The sequence below is a fragment of the Muntiacus reevesi genome, chromosome 3, assembly GCF_963930625.1.
Source record: "Muntiacus reevesi chromosome 3, mMunRee1.1, whole genome shotgun sequence".
Classification (NCBI taxonomy): Eukaryota; Metazoa; Chordata; class Mammalia; order Artiodactyla; family Cervidae; genus Muntiacus; species Muntiacus reevesi.
The window spans coordinates 233,108,180-233,133,623 of NC_089251.1; the positions used below are offsets into that span (position 1 = coordinate 233,108,180).

At 38.2% G+C, this 25,444-nt stretch overlaps 1 protein-coding gene across 12 annotated transcripts in view; it reads left to right on the forward strand.

The window, feature by feature from the left end:
- The window catches only part of PKP4 (plakophilin 4), a 249,060-nt gene that overhangs the window by 135,726 nt on the left and 87,890 nt on the right, over nt 1-25,444 (forward strand). The window contains exon 2 of one of the 12 annotated variants that reach the window (XM_065931596.1): nt 1,724-1,799. The exons of the other annotated variants lie outside the window; for them this stretch is intronic. The gene's annotated coding sequence lies outside the window, so the exon portion shown is untranslated. The remainder of the gene's footprint in view (nt 1-1,723; nt 1,800-25,444) is intronic. 12 annotated transcript variants of the gene reach the window in all.

Below are 25,444 nucleotides of genomic sequence, written 5' to 3' on the forward strand. Positions count from 1 at the left end.
TGAAAACTACAAGTTGCAAAAGAATAGATATGAGGTTATCCTTATGAACATTTAAAATTATATATGGTATTGAATTTAAATAGTGTTTGATATTGTTTATACATCATTGCATCTCTAGTAGAAGTATAAAAAATATTTCAGGATGATACCAATTTAAGATAGTGGTACCTCAAGGGAGGAAGGGAAGGAGGGAACAATTAGGAATTCAGCTTTAGCCAAATCTGTAACATTTTAAGATTGCCATGTGAAATAAACATAACAAAAACATATCAGTTAAACAAGGGGATTATTGGTACATACATGGTGATTAGATACTTTTCTGTACTAAAAGTTTTAAAATATTAACTAAATATAGGGTTATAGTTTGAATTAGGTTATTCCACAAGTTTGTTAGAAACTGGTTAGTAGAATCATGTTAGGATTTGGGGCTTGGTGTCTGATTCTCAGTGCCCAGCTTGGTGCCTGGCTCGGCACTGGAGCTCAGCCGGAGAATGTGGGGTGGGTAAGTGGGTCCTGCAGAAGTGGGAGTCTGGCTGACCCACTACAGAGGGAAAGTATGCACAGAAGTGTGTGTCACACTGCGGTATTGGAGGCCCAAGAGGCATGGTAGTGTCTAGGATGTGTCCTGAAAGCACCTCGGGGCTTTTGAGGTTGGAAGAGTAAAGCTGGCCTTTGATTCTGGAGAACTGGGAACCTGTGAAGATAAATGAGTGTCACCTTCCATTAGGTCTGTAAAGCAGACGTGTTGAAACACGTTGCTGTAGTTGGAGGTGGTTGTTCTGATGGTGTAGGGTGAGGTCAGAATGGAGAGAGGCCAGGCAGCAGGACAGGAATCTGTTATGGAACAGGGGTTGAGAAGAAAGTGGGTTTCTTTCTTCTGTGAATTCTGCTTGGAATGATAACTGATCCACTGTGATTGTCCTGGTCCCATCTCAGTTGTATTCTTATGTATTCTTGATGTCTCCACCTAAGTGCTAACCAACTCATTCTGCCTTTCCCGTATTTCTCCAGGGAAGTCAGCTCTTCATCAAAACTCTTATAACTGTTCCTCTGTGCATGTATTAGCCTCCTATGAGGTGGTAAGGCCCACCCCAGCCCCACCCCCACAGCCCTGACACCCTGCTAAGTGTTCATTGAATGAACAGTGTTGTTTAATGAAGCTCAGTTTGGTTCAAGTTCCTCAGGTAAGCATGCTTTGCTGTTGGTCACTTACTTGATATTCACCCCGTCTCACATCTGCCTTCTTCACACCTTTGATTGTGCTTTTTGGTGGACCTTTAGAAAGACTATTGACACAATTACTTTGCCCAGGTTTAACACTGGCACGAGCCATTTAGAAAATCGTGTCAGTGAAGGGAGATAGGCTTTTACTGTATCACTTGAGAGAGCCCCCTTTTGTCTGCCAGTCCCCACCAACAGTCTCAGAACCAGAATCTAAAGATAAAATAGCTCTCAGACCCGGGCCCTCTTTCCTGTCAGCCGTTTCTGATTTGCACTGCTTCCAGCCAGGAAATTTCCTTTCAGGATTCAGGTCGTTCTTACTTAGAAGTCAGGAGGATGGAGGATTTCAACAGCATGGAGGATTTCAAAACCAGTTGTCTTTACGTTGTTTGATTTAGATCCTGTGTCAGAGTTTGTAAGGTGATCTGTAAGATTTTATTTTTCCAAGTCCAGATATGATCTACCAGGGTAACAAAAAGCATACTTCAATTTACTTTTTCAGTTGTCCGAAGTTCTTGCCATATTGGCCTCATCATGTGAAGAAGGAGGAGGCAGTGGCATGAGGGCCTATCAAATGAGTGAGTGAGTGAGTGAGTAAAAGTCGCTCAGACTATATAACCCTATGGGCTATAGTCCGTGCAGTTCTCCAGGCCAGAATACTGGAGTGGGTAGCCATTCCCTTCTCCAGGGGATCTTCCCAACCCAGGGATCAAACCCAGGTCTCCTGCATTGCAGGCAGATTCTTTACCAGCTGAGGGACAAGGGAAGTCCAAGAATACTGGAGTGGGTAGCCTATCCCTTGTCCAGTGGATCTTCCTCACCCAGGAATCGAACTGGGGTCTCCTGCATTGCAGGTGGATTCTTTACCAACTGAGCTATGAGGGAAGCCCTGCCTATTGAATAAATGACTCTAATATTGTATTAAATAATATACTGTGGAGCCCTCTCCCACATGGCTAGAAAGACCAGCGATTTGGTTTCTTCACACTTGTACCAAAGATGAATTTTTGACCCTGCCATGAGGCGTCTCCATTTTATAATAGGGAAACTGGACCTTTGCATGTGGTTATTTAGGAAGTGTCCTAACAAGTGAGATAGACAGTTGCCTTTGGCAGTTCTCTTGCAATCTGCCTTGCTGAGAACATTAGAAAACTATTAATGATTATCGATGATTGCTAGGTTTTCTATTAATGACTGTTTGGAAGTAGTAGTCTTCTAAACAAGGTAATAATAAAAATTCCCATTTCCAATATGATTTTTCATTTGTTTTATTTACTACAAAAAAACATTAGTAACACTAGTAGTAACATCAGCAATATTAATATACAATCGTCCTTAATCCAGAATTAATGGTGACTATATCTGAAGATGATAATATTTCAGACCAAAAATAATCACTGCAAATTGAGAAATCTTGAAGGGGAGATACGGGGTTAGTTAATAGAGAAGTTAGAGACTTTCTGCCTTTGCACCAAGTATGCTATAGTTACCTGTGTATTTAACAGTTATCTATTTTAATATTTCACCTGATTAATGATAGGCTATGAATAATAAGCAAATTATACCTTTTCTGCATTTATACTGAGTATAATATAGTTATTTATATATTTAATTTTTTTCCTCATTTAAAGTGGGCCTTGGAATCAGTTAATAGAGAAGATACCAATTTTCCACATTTGTTTTGCATATACTACAGTTATCTATGTATCCAACATTTCACCTTATAGAAAGTAGGCTGTGGAATCTGTTTATTATAGAAGATACCAATTTTCCACATTTGTTTTGCATATACTACAGTTATCTATGTATCCAACATTTCACCTTATAGAAAGTAGGCTGTGGAATCTGTTTATTTCTGCATTTGTAGTGAGTACAATGTAGTAATCTATGTACTACTAAATATTTTACCTCTCTATGTATTTGACACATTTGGAAAGTTCAAAAACCAACAGTGGATGAGGGAATTAGGGCAAAGATAAAAATTAGAAAAATAAGATGAAGGAAAGGTTAAAATAGTATACAAAATGTGTCTTATTAGTATACCATGCACTGGTTCAAAGTAGAGAGCCACTTTGACTCTGTCCTGGTTGCCAGGCTAAAGAAAGAAACATCAATGAATTATATGATTTAGAGTGTCTGGAAGATAAACACAAACCAGGTTGCTCAGGAGGATTTACTGTTCCTGGGGCTGAGACTGAGAGAATTCTCTTGTGTCACTATTAGACCTCTGCATAATGAGGCAGGCAGCATGCCTGGTATTTTCTGTCTGAGTTACAATACAGTATCAGGCTCATAGGGTTCTCCCTTTGGTCGGTAAAGAGTGTATGAATGGATAGGGAAGCAACTTAGCTAAAGTAATGCTCAGCTAAAGTAATTCTCCAAGAGATCAGTCCTGTCACTCCAGTTTGGTTGGGGAATGATATTCAGCATATGTAGATGGAGGGGTCAATTTCAGGACTTCCACACAGGCAGCCTGCCATGGTGATGTTCTGTTTGCAGAGCCTCTTAGAGTCATGGGTGGCCTTGGGTTCCAAGGTGTGAGAGGTCCATGTTGCAGATCACTGTGTGGGTGCATGATGCTCATGCCTTAGCAACAGAAATGGTCCTCAGGGAATGCTGAGGTATGTACAGCTCAACTCAGGAGAATCTCATAGCACAGGCACCTCATAGGAAAATAATGCCCTTTAAAATTCCTGCTTCCCATGGGCTGAGCAACAACCTTCAAATCCAAATTTTCATGAATGTAGGATTTATTTTTTTCTCTTTGCAGTATCTTCAGTGGGATGTTTTTCTCACCTCAGCCAGTTTAGCAAGAGAACTTACACTTACTCTGCCTATGTATACTTCCAAGGGCATAGAAGGGGACAAGGGTGTCCAAAGCTCCATTCTTTGTAACTGACTGTGGAGTTACTTAGCCAATTTGTAAAGTTCAAGAAAATATAAAGAGAAAAATTCTAAATTCTACCATTCAGAGATAACCACTTTATTTTAGATCAAGTTTACTGAAGTGTGTAATTAACTTACAGTAAAATTTACCCTTGGTAGCATATGGTTTTATGGGTTTTGGCAATTTATCGTTTAATTGTATAACCACCATCATATCATGATCAATATATAAAATGTTAACCCTCCAAAAGTTAGGCATCCACTTCTAAAAATTTGCTGCATTTCATTCTCTTCAAGAAAAATTAAGTTTGAGATAGTTCCCTCCAGCTGACTTTTATCTTGTTGCCAAAGCCCCATTTTGATATGCCACTTCTGAGTTTCAGTGGCTCCCACCAGCCTGAGGAGTTCTCAGGGAGACAAGTGCTTGGAGCTGCACCCAAAGGATGCTAATTTAGCAGTGGTTAGAGATGACTACAGCTTTCCCATGGCAAGCTGCACTCAGTGGGTAGAGGACTTGGCCAGGGGAACTACTGCAAGGTACATCCAGCCTTCCAGTGTTAAGTTATGGTCTGTATTGCATGTTTCATCCAAGCCAAGAAATTATACTAGTGGTCAGCTTGCTGGGTAACAAAACTGTGGAAGGAGAAGAAAGTATAGTTCAAAATGAAAAGTCAGTAAATATAAATATGATCTCACAATTCAAGAAATTATCTCTGAGATTTTATAGTACACAATTCCAAAGCTATTTCTAATATCAGGCTTAGAATCTTAGCAATGCCCAGAAACGGAAATTTCGGTTCTCATTTACTTCTTGAAGAAAGTTTATTTCTTTGGGACACGTTGGTTCCACATATTTTCCTTTCTAAGTAAATAATAACTTGCCTGCTCTTAAGATGAAGCACTAAATTTTCATTTATACTGAAGTCAAAAAGACTTAGTTAAAAAGTGCATATTTTATTAATTGTGGAAAATACTAATGACAACTTTTGAAATTAAAGCTTAGTTTAAAATTGTTGCTTTGATTTTATTTATTTATTTTTGCACATTGTTTTAAAATTTGTTTATGCCAGTTGGATGCAATTGGCTCCTTTGCATTCTCTGTCCTTTAACTGACTGCCATTGGTGTTGGGAAGTACTCTAGACCCTGAAAACTCCTGTCCATATCTATCAACTGAATGAGGGGGGAAATGGGTGGCATTATTGAAATTAAAAAACTTCCCTCTCATCCTAAGATTCTCCCTCCCTTTTGAGTTAGTTAAAGCTTTGCTAGAATAGAATTCTTTATGGTTTCAAAAAGGTCATACAATCTTGACAAATAGTCTTCTTATCACCATTTAAGAAAAGGACTCTGTTATTTTTTAATGAAAAGATTTGGTTCCCCACTGCCATTCAGGCTTTTTTTTTTAATACTTTATAGGATCATCTGCTAGTGCCCATCAGGCTTCTATTGATACTATTAAAAATTCTAAAAATGCCTTAGGGCTGACAGTTGCAGAAAAGGCTTTTTCTTGGGTCAGGTCTTTTCTTCAGCAAATATTTTTAAGTCATTGTGAAATATACTTCCTCAAATGGAGAGTCTTTGAAAAGACTGAATGCTTATGCTTTGACAGCTTATTACTTATTTAACGTACCACTTGAGGAAGATGCTTGATAAAATTTTGTCCCTTTGACCTTCAGTACTCTTACCAGCCAAAACCTGGATTTTTATAATAGTAATTTTATTGAGATATATTTCATATATCATAACTTGATACTTTTAACTGTATGAATACCTTCAGTAATTTTTAGTATATTCACAGAGCTGTGCAGTAATCACCACTGTCTAATTTAAGAACATTTTCACCATTCTGAAAAGAAACCCGCTACCCATTAGCACACTTCCCTGGTGACTCAATGGTAAAGAATATGCCTGCAATGTGGGACATACAGGTTCAATCCCTGGATTGGGAAGATGGCAACCCACTCTGGGATTCTTGCCTGGCGAAGCCTATGGACAGAAGCCTGGCAGGCTACAGTCCATGGGATCCCAAAGAATCAGATGTGACTGAGCAACTTACACACACACACACACACACACACTCATTAACACTCCTTCCCTATTCTTCCTTCCCCCTACCCCTAGGAACCAATAATCTATTTTCTGTCTCTATGGGTTTGCCTATTCTGGATGTTTCCTATATGTGACATCATATGATAAAGAGCCTTTTGTAACTGGCTTCTTTCACTTACCATGGTAATTTCAAGATTCATCCATGTTTTAAATATCAGTTCTTTATCCCTTTTTATCTCCAAATAATATTTCACTATATGGATATACCATATGTACATATATGGATTACAAGCTGGATTTAGAAAAGGCAGAGGAACCAGAGATCAACTTGCCAACATCTGGTGGATCATAGAAAAAGCAAGGAAATTCCAAAAAGAAACATCAGCTTCTGCTTTATTGACTATACTAAAACCTTTGACTATGTGAATCACAACAAACTGGAAAATGCTTTAAGAAATGGGAATACCAGACCACATTACCTGTCTTTCTGAGAAACCTGTATACAGGTCAAGAAGCAGCAGTTAGAATCTGACATAGGAAAACAAACTGGTTCAAAATTGGGAAAGGAGTTCGTTAAAGCAGTATGTGTCACCTTGCTTTTTTAACTTCTATACAGAGTATATCATGCAAAATACTGGGCTGGATGACTCGCAAGCTAGAATCAAGATTGCCAAGAGAGATATCAAGAGCCTCAGATATACAAATAACAGATGATACCTCTTTAATGGCAGAAAGTGAAGAGGAACCTAAGAGCCTCCTGATAAAGGTGAAAGAGGAGAGTGAAAAAGCTGGCTTAAAACTCAACATTCAAAAATCAAAATCATGGTATCAGGTCCCATCAGTTCAGTTTAGTTCAGTCGCTCTGTTGTGTCCGACCCCATGAACTGCAGCATGCCAGGCTTCCCTGTCTATCACCGACTCCCAGAGCCTACTCAAACTCATGTGCATCATGTCGGTGATGCCATCCAACCATCTCATCCTCTGTCGTCCCCTTCTCCTCCCGCCTTCAGTCTTTCCCAGCATCAGGGTCTTTTCCAATGAGTTGGTTCTTCACATCAGGTGGCCCAAGTATTGGAGTTTCACCTTCAGCATCAGTCCTTCCAATGAATATTCAGTTCCCATCACTTCATGGCAAACAGATGGAGAAAAAATGGAAACAGTGACAGATTTTATTTTCTTGGGTTCCAAAATCACTGTGGATGATGACTACAGCCACAAAATTAAAAGATGCTTGCAGCTTGATAGAAAAGCTATGACAAACCTGGACAGCATGTTAAAAAGCAGAGACATCGCTTTACCAACAAAGGTCCATATAGTCAAAGCTATGATTTTTCCAGTAGTTGAGGCTGGATGTGAGAGTTGGACCATAAAGAAGGCTAAGCACTGAAGAATTGATGCTTTTGAACTGTGATGCTGGAGAAGACTCTTGAGAGTCCCTTGGATAGTAAGGAGAGCAAGCCAATCAATCCTAAAGGAAATCAGTCCTGATTATTCATTGGAAGGACTGATGCTGAAGCTGAAGCTCCAGTACTTTGGCCACCTGATGCAAAGAGCCAACTCTTTGGGAAAGACCCTGATGCTGGAAAAGATTGAGGGCAAGAGGAAAAGGGGGCGACAGAGGAATGATATGGTTGGATGGCATCATCAACTCAATGGACATGAGTTTGAGCAAACTCAGGGAGATAGTGAAGGACAGGGAAGCCTGAAATGCTGCCCATGAGGTTGCAAAGAGTCAGACACGACTTAGTGACTGAACAACAGCATGGATAGACTACATTTTGTTTATTCTTTTATCACCTAATGATTTTTTATTATTATTATTATTGTTTCCAGGCTTTTTAGCAACTGAGAATAATGCTATGTCTCAGGTTTTAGGAGAACATCCCAAGGGTTCTGGTCCAGACATTCTTACTTTGGCATCAGGGAGAGATACAGAGAGTAGTCAAGATTCCCCTCTGAGCCTCTCTATCTAAGGCTCTATCTGAGCCTCTTCTACTCCCTCCAAAGGACTTGCCTGCCTCCAAAGGACTCTCTCCTTTGCTCTGTTATGGTAAACCGTTGTATGTTGCTGAGTTAGCTGAGTTAGTTTTAAGTGTGTAGTGTGTAAGCTGTTTGGGAGTTCTCTGACGTTCATCAATCAGCATATAGTTCACCATATTTCCTTTCTTCACCTTGTGTTTGGTCACTGGTGACTCTTAACGGTCAGACAAATAAAAGCTCTCTATGTAGACTTAAAATTCTTACTAAATGAAGAGTAAACTATTTGATATTTGAATGTAATTATCAGAAACCCTCTTAGGGATTGCTATAGTGAATATTTAATAAATGGATGCTCTTCTGAACAAATTTAGTAACAGTGTATGTTTATGATTCAACTCTCCTGTGTTAACACAGTAAAAGTAACACATCTGAAAGATACAAATGAGTTTGTGGCTGACTACAGCTCTATATAAGTCCTTTCCTGGAGCAAATTACTCAAGCACAGTTCTTTCAAGAGGCATTTTAATTGATACTTAACAATGCCGTTTGCGATCACAAGCCAGTTTCAGTTGCGATCACAAGCCAGTTTCATCCGGAACATACTGATCCAAGTGGCAACTCTCTCTACATTTGAATTAAACGCCATAAACTAAGTCTTATGTAGGGAATGTGGAGAAGGAAATGGCAACCCACTCCAGCACTCTTGCCAAGAGAATCCCGTGGACAGAGGAGCCTGGTAGGCTGCTGTCCATAGGGTCACACAGAGTCGGACACAACCAAAGTGACTTAGCATAGCATGTAGGGCATGAGCTCAAGGTACTTCAACCACTATTCCGTTAAGATGACCTATTTTAATCTAACAAACGTGACCATATAGAATTTGGATTTTAAGCCAACTAATAGTATCATAAATATTAGAATCTTTTATGGACCTGAAACATTAAACAACAAAATGCTGTAATCATAGTGAATAAATATTTCAAAATGAGTTAGTTATTGCTTAAACTGAGCATTTTAAAATGTTAAGTTGGTGATATGGTTAGAAGGAGCCACAAAAAGAGATCAAGTTTATTGTTGGCATCAAAGTTTCAGATTAAGACTATTTTAATACATTTGGTTAAATACAGAAGCAGCCCAGGTGTATCAACATTCCTAATGAAGAGGAAAATACTTTTTGAAATTCAGAAGCCCATGCATCTAAAATATAGGTACCATGCTATTATTATATATTAAAGAACTAATTTAATTAAAATAACATCATTTCATTTTCTGTAATTTTTCATAGTTCATTTCTATAATTACAATTCCTAAAATAGGTAACAGTGATGAATTATTGAATCAATACAAGAATTATATTACTAGCCCCCACTCTTAGTCATTAGGTTTTTTTAAACCATGTGTATATATTGATTAATTATAAAGTAATTTAAATAGCCATATAGTGTATATCAGGATGCTTTTTGGAAAGATTTAGTTACTGCCTTATAGGAATTAATATAATAATCACTTTAATTCTATATTTTCTTATTACTTATTTTGCATTTTTTAATCTTTATCTTGAGAGATGTGAAAAATACTAAAAATTACAGAGAATGATATAACAAAAATTCAGGTACATTCCAGAATTGAAAAGCATTGCTAATTCATCATTTTGGCTTTTTATATAAAAAATATACTGAACATAAAATTCAAGACCTCTTTGTCCCATTCTCCCTTCCCAGTAGGTATTAACTAAGGTGTAGTCTTACTCTGTGTACTTTTGTATAATATACATACATCATATACGTCCATGGCCTGTTTTGTGTGCTTTTTTGTTGACATACACATATGATATACTCTGTGTGTCATTCATCTTGATTACTCGGTGTTTGAGATCTATTCATATTAATATGTGTAGATCTAGTTTATTTAACTGCTGTTATTTATTTATGTCACAGGATATTAAACTCTCCGTTCTCCTATTGAAGAACATTTATGTTACACGTTTAAGTATTTTCGGTAATGCAGTACTGAACATTTGGAGACGTATCTCCTGTTTTACATATATGAAGTTCTAGAAAAGGCATCATTAGAACTAGAATACTTGGTACATAATGAATGCATGTTTTCCATTTTTCTAGATCTTGCTAAATTGCTTTCTCAGGTTACCACAACAATTGCACCCTCTCAAGCAATATGTGAAAAAGTTCCGGGTTCCCTCTCTTTCTCTTTTTTTTTCTTTTTTAGCCAACATTTGATAGTAGACATGCCCAGTCTAATGTTTTCTCATTTTACTTTGCATTTTCTTGATGGCTGGTAGGGTTAAGTATCTTTTCACATCCTTTTGATATATTTGCATTTCCTCTTCTATTCATATCCTTTGCCTATTTTTCTAATGAGGAATTTTGTTTATTCTTTTCATTTCTATCATTAGTCTTATTGAGCTGGAATAACTCAGGGATATACATCTAAAATAGTATAGGCCTTGGTACACCACAACACAAAGAATACCTTATTAATCTATTTTTAGAATATAAATCTTTAGTGTTATGACAAGTATGTAGGAGAAACCATCCTCTATATGTGATATATAAAAATGGATCCCAAATTCTCCAAATCTACCCAAACAGATGATACTAACATTCCTTTCTGTTTCTATATTTCCTTTAGTGACTGCATTTGTTTTTTTCTGCAAATGTTTATGATGTCTACTCTAAATTCATTCAATAAATAGTATACCTTTGCTTTATCACAGAGATACAAAATAACAGAAGCCTGGAATTTCCACTCTACTAGGAGGGACTATTGTGTATAATTAATTAGCCATTTGACAAAGCAACTTAGAAGCATGAAATGTATGTCTGTGTTATATTATTTTTAATTTTTGAAGAGTGCTGTGTTGATCAGATCACATTGCCCTGTCTCTTTCCAGGGAGGCCTTACTTTGGTGTTTTTGATTCTCATATCTTTAGGTGAAATTACTTCCTTGTAATTATATTAGAGGGAAGAGAACAGTAGCCATTGAGCACCTATGATACAGTAAACATTTTTGCTAGTTAATGTTTTGTACTCATTATCTGCTTATTGTTCAAGGGTTTCTGTTTTGGTTTGTTTTTGTTTGCTTTGGTTTTTATTATTATTGTAATAACATACAATTATAATAATGTTAACCTGATTTTAACATTAAGATACTTTCTCTTTAAGATAATGTTATTCTATTTGTTTTCCCACCATGCTGTCAAGAATTAGTTACTACCACTGTTTTGTCTGTCCTTCACAGAAACTTTGGATTGGCTGCTATTTCTATTCTTGGTTGGTCATAGGCATGTTACAAGAAGTCATGTAGATATTATTTCAAAGATTCTGTAAAACAATCTTGAGAAAAGTTGCCACTAATGTACTCTCTGCAATTCTTTTGGCAGGGAGGGGGGCAGTTTACCATGCTTTCATCTAATCCTTTTACTCTCCATGATGAGCTAAAGGAAGGTTGGTATTAAGTTCATATTCTTATTACCATTTGGGAGGTTAAAGACGCAGCAGAGAAAGACTGATGTTGTCATGTGATGTTTCCTTAGTCCTTCAGAGAACTACTGTATACACTGTAGCCCATGATGTATAGAAAAGGCAACTGGAAATGTGATTATCCACCTAAAAGTGAGAGCCATTCATTAGTGCATTTTCAGCAATTAATCAGCTTGCCATAAAAATGAACATGGCATGTCTGCCAAGGGCTGGGAGAAACAACTGACAGGTTTGCCAGACTTTGCAGTGACTAAATTGTTATTAGAGCTATCCTCCCTGAGGCCTCACAATCTATTTAATAACAAATCAATCTAATCTGTTTCTTGCATAGATTTCTCTGCTCTGCTGTTGTGTTACTCTCCAATTAACTAGGGAGAAAACCACCCTAAAACTGAAGAGAAAGAAGGCCTGTGGGCTACAGATTTTCATAGCTAAAAAAATTTTACATTAAACAATTACACATTTTAACCACTTTCAGATAGTATAGATACAGCATTGGTTTGCATTATTGGATTGCTAGAGGCCAGGGAAGAATGTCTTTAGGGTGTGCATGTATGTTTATTTCTTCTAGTCTTTTATTTATTATTTTTTTCAAAGAAAAATAGCAGCCAGTTATGCTAGGATCTTATGATCTATTGTTTCTGCTTCAGAACACATCAGTTAAAGGTTGATCTATACCCAGCTTTAGTTACATTATCAATAAGGAGGCTAATTGAGCCACAGAAAAGTCAAGCAAAATTATCAACCATCATCTAAGAACTGGTATTTTGGAAGTACAAAATACAGATTTATGTCTATTTCCTGAGCAGCATTAGCATACTTTTCAGTAAAGACTTATTTAGAAGTAGTAAGTAAAGCACTTTTGTATTCCTTATGAACATAAATACAAAGGTAGACACTACTATTGACTAGAGTAGTACATTAAAGTCTAAAAGTTAAAATCTTGGGTGAGTTTTTCTTGCAGCCACTAACAAAATAATGTATCTTCATCAATGATCATCAGTGACTGGCTAAAATCATTAATTGAAAATTGCTGAGAAACTTGACAATAAATGGATCAGGCTGACAGCACCTGAACTCATTGATTTTATGTTTTACAAAGCAGAACACAGACAGAACTTTTGGCCTTCTGATGAGAGGCAATGAGAAGTGCATACCATTACCTATGACATATTCTTGCCCTCAGATTTCTCAGTTATCTGGATTTAAGTACCAATTCATAGGAAATTGGAGACAGAGAAACAGAGTAAATGACACTGTGCTGATGTGTTAGTTAGATCCAATCTGTCAGAAATTTTGCAGAGCAAATGAAATCAGTTGAAACAGGAAAAAAAGAAAAAGTAAGAGAGAGAGCGAAATTTTGCATGAAAGGAAATTTTTAGAGACATAGCAACCAAATAAAATGTGTAGACCTCGATTTGGTGTTGGTTCAAACAACTTTTTTTTTTTTTTTAATTCAAACAGGGACTTTGAATACACTGACTAGATATTTGTTTATGTGAAGAATTTTACTGGTTATTTTTTAGGTATGATAATGTTATTGTGGTTATGATCTTTTTAAAGTCTTTGTATTTAAGGACTTCTCTGGTGGTCCAATGCTTATGATTTCACCTTCCAAGGCAGGGGGTGTGAGTTTGATCCCTGATCATGGTGCTAAGGTCCCACGTGTCTCATGGCCAAAAAACCAAAACATAAGACAGAAGCAATATTGTTTGAATAAAGACTTTCTGGAAAATGGTTCACATCAAAGAGAAATCTTATAAAAAGTCTATATTTAAAGATATATCTAAAGTAATAAGGTATCTGAGACTTGGTTCAAAGTAACCTAGTAATGCAGAGAAAATAGTGGGTAAGGGAATAGGTGAAAAGTGTTGATCACATGTTCCCTTTCATTTGTTGAAGCTGGGTGATGAATCTATAGAGGCTTCATTATACTGTTTTCTTTTATATATACATGTATATATGTGTTTTAAATGTTGTATAACAAAAAGCTTAAATGTTTAGTGATCCAACTCTTAAGTTTCTCTTCTTTTTAAAAAATATTTGTTTATTTGACTGCACTGGGTCTCCGTTGTGGCACATTGACTAAAATTATGGTTAAAACTTTTTTCATTTTTATAAAACTAGAATGGTCATATTTCTCAAAATCTGAGTGATGGATGCTTTCTTTAATAGTTTAAATGAAGAATGCTTGTTTAAATTAAATTAGATTACGCATCAGCACAGTATGTTCCACCATACTCTGTAATGTGTTTTCCATCAATCACATTGGCTCATTGTGGCAGTGAATGGGAGAGGGAACAAAGAGGAGAAAGAAAGATAAAACAGACCAACTGCTTCCTCTTTCACTTTCCTCTTTTAATTCATATTCTTAAAAGAAGAATGCTGGATATTAAAACTAGGAATTTAACAGTCATGTCCAGCCACTTGTCCATTTGCCATGAAGGGTGCCTGAGCAGTGTTTTTGGCTCACCCATTATATGTCAAGAATTCTGGTTTGAAAGGACTTTACTTTCAATTGTCATTATAGTCATTCCTTCTCATTCCTTCTAACAGGCCTTTTTTTTCCTATTTCATTCCCTCATTCAGTAGTTTGGAAACCCTGCACACTTATGTTGGGGGATAATAGAGAAGAGAAGGAAACAGGGTAATTATGTAAGGGAATGTGGGACAAATTAGGGATCTGTGAGAGCTTTCAGGGAAGTTTAAAGCATTCTAGAACCACTTTTCTAGGCTCCTAAGTCTTACTACCTAGAAACCTAGCATGAATGAAAGTCATTCAGTTGTGTCCGACTCTTTGCGACCCCATGGACTATATAGTTCATGGAATTCTCCAGACCAGAATACTGGAGTGGGTATCTTTTCCAGGGGATCTTCCCAACCCAGGGATCGAACCCAGGTCTCCTGCATTGTGGGCAGATTCTTTACCAACTGTGCTATGAGGGATATGCTCTGCCAGATGTTGATTGTATCCTTATGTGTCCATTCTGCTTCCTGGGCAGTTATTGATGATGCAGGGCCTATACTCTACCCCACATGTGAATTTCTTCCTCCTTCAGGACTCAACAGCTATTTATGGTGCTTGTCCATGAATTGAGGGCTGAAAATGCTGTTATATTATGTATTTTTACACTCTTAATGAAAATAAAAGTTTCCTCAGACATTTAAGAAACTTTACTGGTTAAAAAAAAAATTAATTAAAATCTTCTGGGTTATCAGTGGCTAGAAAGTGAATATCATTCTTTAGACACATACTAAATTTGATGATGTCTGTACATGAGATCAAAGAATTTATGTGAATATATCATTTTCTTTTGAATGCCAGAACAGGATAAATACAATGGTCAGTACATGTTTAAGAAGACATTTAGGTTTATGATATCTTAAAGTTACTTTTAAGTGAATTTTTATATAGGCTTTTCAAAGTGTTTTATATCCTAAATAATATTCAAAATGAAATTACAGGCTTTATAATGAGGAATTTTAAGGGTTTGGGATGCCAGCCAGTAGATCTCTTACTACAGGTCTCTACACCTTAGTCCACATTAACTATGTGCTCCACCTCCTGTAGAGCAAGGAGTAAAAACAGGACCCTTCCTCTGTTCCATACCAGTGCCAGCTTTATTTTGAAATGTAAGATTTGAAATGTCTTATATTTTTCTAAAAGAGCTTATTTGTGTGTGCTTTTTTTTTAATCTTAAATTTTAAAAAATCTTTTCCCTTTCTGTTTCTTTGCCTTTGGAAGATTTGGAAGAACACAAATGAGGGAGACAGTAGCATTTTGTAGACCTCAACACAAATAATTCACAGCAGCTCATCTGTTCTGAGGCTTGACCCTTTGCCTAAATATTAATAGCATCCTACATTATGACAGAATACTTAGGAAAGAGTTTGATGTTGTGTTTAGTCATTTTATGGGCTTTCCTGGTGACTCAGAGGTTAAAGCATCCGCCTGCAATGCAGGAGACCTAGGTTTGATCCCTGGGTCAGGAAGATCCCCTGGAGAAGGAAATGGCAACCCACTCCAGTATTCTTGCCTGGGAAATCCCATGGTCTGAGGAACGTGGTGGGCTACAGTCCACGGGGTCGCAGAGAGTCGCACTCGACTGAGCGACTTAACTAACTAGCTAACTAACATTATGGCAGAATACTTAGGAAAGAGAGTTTGGTGGTGTGTTTATGTCATTTTACTATTTTCATCTCAGTTTCTTTCTTTCTTTCAAATGCCACCTGAAATGTTAGAAAACCTTGCTATTCTGATTTCTGCTTTTGTGATTGAAACACTTGTTGTGGGATGGGCTTAACCAGAAGTCATGCTTCCTGTATAATTTATGGAGATACCAGAGGGAACTGTTTGTCTCATTTTTGTCTAGTACTACATTCTTTTTGATCTCCCCTTCCCCTGTGGTCTTCTGGATCTTTTATTCATAGATTCAAAGTACTAACACAAAATGCTTTTGTCAAAGAATATTTATCTTCTAAAATGTGTGTTCACCTTTAGTCCCCATGAAAGTTACTTGAATTGTTTAAATGGCTAATCTGATATTTCCTGTTCCTTTAATGTGTTTTTGCTGTGCATCATGTACATAATTTTTTCTTTCAGAGACTCACTGTAATAGTATTTATTTTTTATCTTGCCCTTTCCTGGAATGTATTTCAGATAGGTGTTATAAGAGTCCAAAATATGGGGAAGTGGCATGAGAGAAGAGTGGAAGAAAGAATTGAGTAAACAAGGGTGAGAACTACACAGAGCCAGTATGAGATCAAAAACGTTCAACCCAGTGTTCAGTTGTGCATTTTACTCAAAACTCATGAGCAGCCTGTGGAAAACAGGACTGTACTTTTATCCCACCCCTTACTGTTCCTCATGATCTTTTGAAGACTGACATTTTAAAAGCACGTTCTGAGAGCAAGGCCAGTTTTTTCAGGTGAAGTGTCACTGAGCGGGAGGGAGAATATGGGTCAGACTGTAAGCCTTTGACCCTTCCCGTATTCCATGGAGCATCATGCCTGCCTTCCCGCAGCCGTCTTGCTTGCTCCTTAGTTGGTCACCCAGGTGATGATGACCTGTGCGTGCAGGCTGCTGGGCAGAATCCATCACCAGGCACGGAAGGGAACTCGGGTCAGGAGCAGCTGTATCCTGTGTGAAGGATACCATTTTTAATTCCAGTGCCTTTTCTTTTTAATCCTCAGTGTTACCCTCAGACATACAGATAATTATGGAAAGAAATCCTTTGCCCTGTCTCATTTTTTTATTCCTTGCTTAGTTCAAATTATAGGCATATACCATTTTCAGAGGCAATTTAAAACCGTAACACATAAAAATAGTAATAAACTACAAGTAAGGGCATGTTGTCATGGTTTCACTTTTCTTTTTTGAATATAATTTTATTTATTTATTTTTGGCTCTGCTGGGTCTTGGTTGCTGTGTGGGCTTTTCTCTAGTTGTAGCAGTAGAGGCTACTTTTGGTTGCGGTATGCGGGCCTCTCGTTGTGGTGGCTTCTCTTGCTGAGGAGCAGGGATGCTGGGAGGGCAGGCTTTGCAGCACATAGGCTCAGTAGTTGTAGCTCCCAGGCCCTCGAGCATGGGCTCAGTAGTTGTGGTGAATGGACTTAGTTGCTCCACAGGTAGCATATGGGGTCCTCCTGGACCAGGGATTGAACCTGTGTCTGCTGCATTGGCAGATGGATTCTTTACCACTGAGCCACCAGGGAAGACCTGGTTTCAGTTTTTTTGACTGCTGGTATCAAGTGGTCCTTTGGTAGGAAGAAGGAAATCAGTCTCCATCCAATAGAAAATTTTCTATGGTCTGATAACACAGTAAAGAAATATGAATTTGAAGGAAGAACTTTTGGTTTTGGTTTGTTGAGATTGATTGTGAATAGGCAATAAGTAAATTTGGAGAGGCTCCCAAAATTGCAGTATCATTGCTAAGATATCTTTATTATCTAAAGGCTAATGATTTCTTATTCTAGGATCCTCAGAACCCCTTAGGGACAATAAAATGGTGAGTTGCAATAGCTGTCTGCCTCCCAGCTCCCCTCCTCTGCTTCAGCCAGGAAAATCAGTTCACCACCTTCATTGTCTACATACTGGTCTTCCTGTCTTCAATCTACTGAAATGGCCTAGTGGAAAAATAGCTATGCACACCTGTCTTGGGAAGAATAGTCATGATGTATTATTTAATTCTGCCTTACTGCTCTAGTTCAGGCATGAAAACAAAAGATAGGTCTCTGTTTAATGTAAGGTATTTATTTCCTAATTAATTCATATCTAACTAAAAATGAGAGATGAGGTACATTTCGCAAACATAAGACAAACAATACTAGTTAAAACCTATCAGTTAGCTACTGGTAAGTGGTATGAGTTCTTGGAACATCAGAAGATGCTTCATGGTATTAGAGAGCCCTTTGATTCCATCTTCGGCTTCTAGACCTCACTTCTCACCTTACTAATAATGAGTATAAGATGAACTCAAAGATGTTCTTGTTGAGGTCAAGGTGAGGAAAAATTTGACCTGCTTACATGATGAATGCTTTAAGACCTGGTACTTCTACAGGCATTATCTTCAAAAAGTGGTTTTCTCAACCATAGATTCAAGCGCACTCAAGAAAGCTGAAGCACACAATGAGCTTTACTCAGCTAAGAACTCACACAAAAAACTAATGGAATATTTTACCAATGCATTAAAAGGAACTGAACAGAGTTTTAAATGCACTAATTAAAAGGGAATCAAAGCAATACTAGATAGAAATTTTAGAAGACTCAGAGTATGGTATGATGTTATTGCCATATTGTTGAAAATTTACCTATAATTAGTGAAAATAGAGAAATTTAATTGATCGATAGACTGGGTTACTCAGTTAAGGGAATTTATTTTAAGTTTAATCTGGTAACACTCCAAATAGAGACAACAAAGTTGAGAATCATTAGTAGTTATTTTGCCGGATTCTGGCAGAGAAAATCCTAGGTGCATAATAGGAAATCTGGAGTTACCTGGGGACTCTAGAGTCCCACTTTCATATCTGAGAAGATTCTGAAACAGTTTACTAAAAAACAATTTGTAATGCCTAGAGAATAGCAAGGTATTTGTTGTTATTGTTCAGTTGCTTAGTCATGTACGACTCTTTGCAACCCCAAGGACTGCAGCACACCAGGCTTCCCTGTCCTTCACTATCCTTGAGTTTGCTCAGACTCATGCCCATTGAGTCAGTGACGCCATCCAACCATCTCATTTTCTGTTGCCCCTTTCTCCTCCTGCCCTCAGTCTTTCCCAGCATCCGGGTCTTTTCCAAAGAGTCGGCTCTTTGCATCACATGGCCAAAAATTTGGAGCTTCAGCTTCAGCATCAGTCCTTCCAATGAAGATTCAGGGTTAATGTCTTTTAAGATTGACTGTTTTGATCTCTTTACTGTTCAAGGGACTTAGAAGAGTCTTCTGCAGCACTACCATTTGAAAGCATCAATTCTTCAGTGCTCAGCCTTTGTTATGGTCCAGCTCTCACATCTGTACATGACTACTGTAATTTCAATGTAAATTGCCTAAGATAAAAAGGCAAACTGACCTTTCATCTTCTAACTGAGAGAAATAAACCTTGGAATCAAGTAAAATGTAGACTTGTAAATATTAGAGCAATGAATTACAAAGGTAATTACAGCAAACCAAGAATGAGTTGCCAAAATTTTTCTCAAAATGGATTTAGTATCCATATTACACATTTGCTAATGGAATAACTTCAGTTATTAATGAATTGGTAGAGAATGAGAAAAATGCATTTTGGAATTTATTCCAGCTACTGAGATTTCATCTCAGTGAACATGAAGTGGTTCTTGAATTCAGGAGTTAACATGTACAGAAAATACAGAACTTTTTTACAATTGAAATTTAGTTGTGTACAATATTATATGTTATAGGTATACAATGTAGTATACCTGTGCAGAGAATTATACAAAAAGAATCTTCATGACCCAGATAACCACAACGGTGTGATCACTCACCAAGAGCCAGACATCCTGGAATGCAAAGTCAAGTGGGCCATAGGAAGCATCACTATGAACAAAACTAATGGAGGTGATAGAATTCCACCTGAGCTATTTCATATCCTAAAAGATGATGCTGTGAAAGTGCTACACTCAATATGCAGCAAATTTGGAAACCTCAGCAGCCACAAGGCTGAAAAAAGTCAGTTTTCATTCCAATCCCAAAGAAAGGCAATAATAAAGAATGTTCAAACTACCACATAATTGCACTCATCTCACAGACTAGCAAAGTAATGCTCAAAATTCTCCAAGCCAGGCTTCAATAGTACATGAACTGTGAACTTCCAGATGGAAATTCAAGCTGGATTTAGAAAAGACAGAGGAACCAGAGACCAAATCGCCAATGTCTGTTGGATCATAGAAAAAGCATGAGAGTTCCAGAAAAACATCTACTTCTGCCTTATTGATTATGCCAAAGCCTTTGACTGTGTGGATCACAACAAACTATGAAAAATTCTTCACGAGATGGGAATACCAGAGCACCTGACTTGCTCCCTGAGAAATCTGTACGCAGATCAAGAAGCAATAGAACTGGACATGGAACAACAGACTGGTTCCAAATTGGGAAAGGATTACATCAAGGCTGTATATTGTCACCTTGCTTATTTAACTTATATACAGAGTACATCATGAGAAACGCTGGACTGGATGAAGCACAAACTGGAATCAAGATTGCCAGGAGAAATATCGATAACCTCAGATACACAGGTGACATCAACCTTATGGCAGAAAGCAAAGAAGAACTAAAGAGCCTCCTGATCAAAATGAAAGAGGAGAGGGAAAAAGTTGGCTCAAACCCCAGCATTCAGAAAGTGAAGATCATGGCATCCAGTCCCATCACTTCATGGCAAATAGATGGGGAAACAGTGAGAGACTTTATTTTTTGGGCTCCAAAATCACTGCAGATGGTGATTGCAGCCATGAAATTAAAAGACACTTACTCCTTAGAAGGAAGGTTATGACCAACCTAGAGGGCGTAATAGAAAGCAGAGGCATTACTTTGCCAAAAAAGGTCCGTCTAGTCAAGGCTATGGTTTTTCCAGTAGTCGTGTGTGAATGTGAGAGTTGGACGATACAGAAAGCTGAGCACAGAAGAATTGATGCTTTTGAACTGTGGTGTTGGAGAAGACCTCTTGAGAGTCCCTTGGACTGCAAGAAGATCCAACCAGTCCATTCTAAAGGAGATCAGTCCTGGGTCTTCATTGGAAGGACTGGTGTTGCAGCTGAAACTCTAGTTCTTTGGCTACCTGATGCAAAGATCTGACTCATTTGATAAGACCTTGATGTTGGGAAAGATTGAGGGCGGGAGGAGAAGGGGATGACAGAGGATGAGATGGTTAGATGGCATCACTGACTTAATGGACATGAGTTTCGGTAAACTCCGGGAGTTGGTGATGGACAGGGAGGCCTGATGTGTTGCGGTTCATGGGGTCACAAAGAGTCAGACAGAACTGAGAGACTGAACTGAACTGGTGATAGCCTTTCTGACAAGTATGAAGTGACATCTTACTGTGGTTTTAATTTGCATTTCCCTGATTAACAATGTTGATCATTGTTTGCTTCTTTTCACCATTATATGCCAGCCTCTAACAATGTCTGGCACCCCGTAGATGATCAACAAATACTTGTTGAATGGATTCATGTAATATTTACAGTAGACATCTTTTCTGTAAGATGTAGAAAAAGCCAAAAATTCCTTTGTAGAATGATTGAAACAGTTCTAAAATAACATAGGATTAGCCCTAATAATGAGCAACTCAAAAAATTAATATCAAATATCATTTATTTAGCATTCTACTCAATTGTGGTTGGATGCAAATAGAATTAAGACACAGTCTTTATCCTCAAGAGAGTCATAATCTGGTAGTGGAAACAGACAAGCAAATATTGCAGTTACAATCATATGAAAAACAAGAATCAAGGTAGATTAATTGTTAATACAAAGAAGAAGTGATCAACTTTCATCAAGCTAATTTTTGAAGAATGATTAGTGCTTACCAGAGAGAATGTCATGGAGGGTATATAGTCTAGACATTGGTACATGCCCATACTCTATTCATAAGTAAAAAAGTTTCTGGTGTATTCCTTCCAGTAATTCCTGTCCATTAATACCAAATGAAGCTTAAGTTTTGACTGTGCTTAACTTTTTGATCTATTAATAAGGGCTCTACATATGCATACACACATATATGTCTCTGTGTGTAGTATAAAACTTCTTAACAACCATTTTTCTAAATAAAACAAAGTGGAGTAACTTGAATTCTCTCCCAATTCAGTGTGTTTTGGATGAGAAAGTGACAGTGGCCTGCACCTCACTAGTGATAGAGCCCCAACTAGACCAGGGAGAAGGCGAGGGAAATGACATGATGAAGTTACTGTGTAGCTTCATCAAGTTTTCTCCACTCCTCCCTCTCCTACTGTTGCCTGCTACTGTCCACTTAAGCTCACATCAGACACAGTAGAATCCAGGAGGAAATCAAGTACTGACTTAATAATGTTGACCATTTTACAAAGATATTCCTGTTATTACTAAGTGATTCAAAAGTGAAAGTAAACTAGAGTGTTGCAATCCATGGGTGTGTATAACAATATAACATATATATTGTTACCTTGTACTACATATACCATTCTGAAATTTGTGTAATTCTGAGTTTCCAGACTGTGTTCTACACATTCTACCCCCAAAATAGTACTAGAAGTGTGAAGCAGCCTGATATGTAAGGAAACTGCAAGTAATTAGAAATGCCTAGAATGTAGGTTTGTGTGGGAAAGGGCAAACTCGAAGGAACCAGGTGGTGGAGGGCCTTCTGCACCATCTGAAGATGTTTGAATCTCTGCCATACTAACCAAGATGCCTGAAATGTATCCTGTATGAATCTGTTGTGCGTTAGCATCAGGAGAATTTCAGATTTGAGTGTTTGAAATATCACCGTAGCAACAGCCTGGAAGAGAGCCTGAAAGAATGAGAAATCAAAGCCAAGCAGACCAGCTAGGAGAGAGCCTGAAAGAATGATCCACCCAAGAGACCATGAGAGGATGAAAGCCTGAACTGTGTGCTTGGTGGTAGCGATGGATTCAGAAGGTGTATGTTGTGAGTGACAGCCATATGCCAGAAGCTGTTGTAGGTTCTGTAAGTGAACAAGGCAGACGTCCCTGCCCTTGTGGAGCTCTTCATGAGCGGGGTGCGGGGACAGTCGGTCGTCAGTAAAGCAGCTCCGTGTTCTTCAGTGAGTGACTAGGTGGCAATGATTAGATGGGAATTTATTTGGGGGGGGGGGGAAGGGTTTCAGTGTATCAAGTACAATGTGTATTCTATCCAGCACGCAGTTGGAAATACAGGTCAAGAGTTAAGGAGTGAGGGTTTAGCTCTTTTCAGCAGGCCGTTTATATTTGGTCTCAGTCGTAAAACATCAGTCAGAACCTTGAGCTACAAACAGTAGAATCCTCTCTGGCCTGTGTAAGCTGGAAAAGAACTTGTCAGAAGCTGTTAGCTGTCCATTTTCAGACCCTCCGGGAAGGCCAGTGAGCCAGCTTCTGAGTTGGGGAATATGGGAACAGTGTCCACGGCCACTGTGGGCCCCCCACTGCTGGTCCCTGCCGCACCCCTCCCACACTGACAGCCTTCTAGACCCTGTCACTGACAGCTCTCTGGCTACAAGGGGCTGTGAGCGGCTAGCTTTCTCACTCATAACATAGGCAACTATCACAACAAGGGGATTTCAAAGACAGCTATGGGCTTCTCTGGTGGCTTACATGTGGTAAAAAATCCACCTGCAATGGAGGAGACCTGGGTTCGATCCCTGGGTTGTGAAGGTCCTGTGAAGAGGACATGGCAACCCACTTCAGCATTCTTGCCTGGAGAATCTCATGGACAGAGGAGTCTGGTGGGCTACCTGCCTCCTGAAAAATCTTTATTCAGGTCAAGAAGCAACAGCTAGAACCGGACAAGGAACAACGGACTGGTTCCAAATTGGGAAAGGACTATGTCAAGGCTGTAGGTTGTCACCCTGCTTATTTAACTTATATGCAGAGTACATCATGAGGAATGCCAGGCTGGATGAAGCACAAGCTGGAATCAAGATTGCCGGGAGAAATATCAATAAACTCAGATATGCAGATGACACCACCCTGATGGCAGAAAGCAAAGAGAAACTAAAGAGCATCTTGATGAAGGCAAAGAGGAGAATTAAAAAGCTGACTTAAAACTCAACATTCTGAAAACTAAGATCATGGCATCCAGTCCCATCACTTCATGGCAAATAGATGGGGAAACAATGTAAACAGTGAGAGACTTTATTCTCTGGGCTCCAAAATCACAACAGATGGTGACTTCAGTCATGAAATTAAAAGAAGCTGGCTCCTTGGAAGGAAAGCTATGACCAACCTAGATGGCATATTAAAAAGCAGAGACATTACTTTAGCAACAAAGGTCCGTCTAGTCTAAGTTATGGTTTTCCCAGTCATGTATGGATGTGAGAACTGGACCATAAAGAAGGCTGAGCGCTGAAGAATTGATGCTTTTGAAATGTGGTGTTGGAGAAGACTCTTGAGAGTCCCTTGGACTGCAAGGAGATCCAACCAGTTCATCCTAAGGGAAATCAGTCCTGAATATTCATTGGAAAGACTGATGTTGAAGCTGAAACTCCAGTACTTTGGCCACCTGATATGAAGAACTGACTCTTTTGAAAAGACTCTGATGCTGGGAAAGACTGAAGGCAGGAGGAGAAGGGGACGACAAAGAATGAGATGGTTGGATGGCATCACCAACTTGATGGACATGAGTTTGAGCAAGCTCTGGGAATTGGTGATGGACAGGGAGGCCTAGTGAGCTACAGTCCAGGGGGTCGCAGAGAGTTGGATACAACTGAGCAACTGAACTGAACTGAAAGACTGCAGTAAATATTCAACAAAGGTATTTTGGGCTTCATTTATGTCTGTGAATGAAAAACATACATAATTTCTTAAGTGCATGGAATTTTATAGTGATTTATTGCATTTTGTCATCCATACTGTGATGAAGCCATAGTGTCTTTCTTAAAACTAAGATTTTTTTTCTCATTAAAATGAATTGCCTTGATTTATTAATTTGCTGATGATTTTGCTTTTAACTGTAGTTTGCTGTCTAACCAAACAGTCCCAAACTTATGAATGGATTTCATTCTAGAGGGTTGTTGATAATTAAGTTGTTAGAAATTGTGAATGCATCTTCCCACTGAAAGAAAGTTGTCATGGATGATCCCATTCTTGTATTTCAAAATGTTTTCACACTGCAAAGGAGGTTCTTGGCATATTCAGATGAGAAGTGAAAGGGAATGGAATGGAGTTATCCATGGCCACAATGCTCTGAGACATGTTGTAGACATTCAATAAAAGTTGGGGAAATTTTTTTTTAAATAGATGGCTAGAGTGAGAGAGGGAGGAAGGAATACACCTATGTGTCATGTGGAGCTGCCTCTCGTTTTATTGTTCCAATAAAAGTGACTTGAAACAGCATTTCACAACTTCACGTATTTACTGCCTGATCCCTGAATCCCGGAGTGGTGATTCAGAAAGAAATAGACTGTTCTGAATAACATGTAATGACCAGGATTGTGGAATTAGTGTGAAAGTAATTGGGCTGAATATATAGTCTTCAAAATATACCATGGAATTTTTTATTTTTAATCTTCAATATTAACTTATTTTCCCTGTGATTTTTTTTCTTATTGTTTGTCTAGAATGCAATAGGAGAAAAAGTAATTTTAACTCAGACTCCCCATGCTTTCA